Source organism: Bison bison, unplaced genomic scaffold, assembly GCF_000754665.1.
Source record: "Bison bison bison isolate TAMUID 2011002044 unplaced genomic scaffold, Bison_UMD1.0 scf7180017864376, whole genome shotgun sequence".
Classification (NCBI taxonomy): Eukaryota; Metazoa; Chordata; class Mammalia; order Artiodactyla; family Bovidae; genus Bison; species Bison bison.
Genome location: NW_011494948.1, coordinates 15518515 through 15518757, shown reverse-complemented (window position 1 = coordinate 15518757; position 243 = coordinate 15518515).

Sequence of the window (243 nt, the reverse complement as noted above, 5' to 3'; positions counted from 1 at the left end):
TTTCCAGTGAGATAATTCTTTGCTCTGGAGTCCATCCTGTGCACTGTAGGATATTTAGTGGCTTCCTTAGCTTTTACCCACTAGGTGACAGTAGCACCACCCCCCATGACTCAGGTATGACAATCAAAAATGTCTTCAGACATTACCAAGTGTCACCTGGGAGGAGAGGCAAAACGACTCCACTTCCCCCCATCTTCTTAGATGGCTAATGCTTGGGGTTCCATTGCAGTTTTTTATGGTTTT